Below are 1,015 nucleotides of genomic sequence, written 5' to 3'. Positions count from 1 at the left end.
TTTTATGAATTGTAATTCAACATCAACTGTCTATTTATTGGAATGCAAGTGTGGCCTGTAGTAGATAGGAAGAACTAAAAGACCCCTGAAACTGAGGATCCAAGAGCATATCCGTAACATTAACAATAAATTAGAGGGACATGCTGTTTCCAGACATTTCATCACTCATCATGGATCCAACCCTGAAGACCTTACGTTTAAGGCAATAGAGCAAGTGACATTGGGGGAAAGAGGAGGGGATCTGGGCAACAAACTTTCGCGATGTGAAATGTTCTGGATATTTCAACTGAACACACTGGCTCCAAACGGATTTAGTGAGAGCTATGAAATTGCCCTGTTCCTATGATGGATGAGTTGGTAACTGCAGATATCATCTATTACCTACAGCCTTACCATTGCACTCATGCCCAATCTTGTATGATCTTGGAAGCTAAGCACAATTGGGCTGGGTCAGTATCTGGATGGGAGACCTCCTGGGAATACCCAGTGTTGTAGGTATTGCTATCTGCAGTAGGGTGACTGTGGCCACTCAGTCCATGCAATGGATTATCAGCTACAGATTTCTAAGCAAGGATCTAGAGCGCACCTATGAAATCATCATGTACATCTTTTGGACTATTCAACCCATTTCCCCTCACTCTCTCTAATATGGATCGTTCCCAAGGATGGACCTCCCCCTTTTCTAAATAAGGGTGACGTTTTTCAATTATGGATCTTTTTTATTCTTTATTCCGTATTATGATTTTTTCAAACCATGGATCGTTCCTAGTACCTACACATGAACACTATGATTATGTCCTATTTACTAACCATATACATTAACATCAACATAACTCTTCTTTATGCGATCACCATCATGAGTCAGTATTAGGGAGCTTAATATATTATCCATGCACATACTCTTTCTATCATCGTATTAGCTGTACATGGACCACGCCAAGATGGCGGACACATCACCATGACAACCGCAGCTACAGACGCTATAACAGAGGACATTGACTAGCTTTGGGATGAT

General features: G+C 41.1%; 1 pseudogene; it reads left to right on the top strand.

Moving 5' to 3' along the window:
* Window positions 1-379: 379 nt before the first annotated feature.
* Window positions 380-498, top strand: LOC148538440 (5S ribosomal RNA; annotated as a pseudogene).
* The last annotated feature ends 517 nt before the right edge of the window (window positions 499-1,015 follow it).

Source organism: Taudactylus pleione, unplaced genomic scaffold (genome assembly GCF_031769625.1).
Source record: "Taudactylus pleione unplaced genomic scaffold, aTauple2 ptg000040l, whole genome shotgun sequence".
Taxonomy (NCBI): Eukaryota; Metazoa; Chordata; class Amphibia; order Anura; family Myobatrachidae; genus Taudactylus; species Taudactylus pleione.
This window is presented reverse-complemented; position numbering and strand designations above follow the sequence as displayed.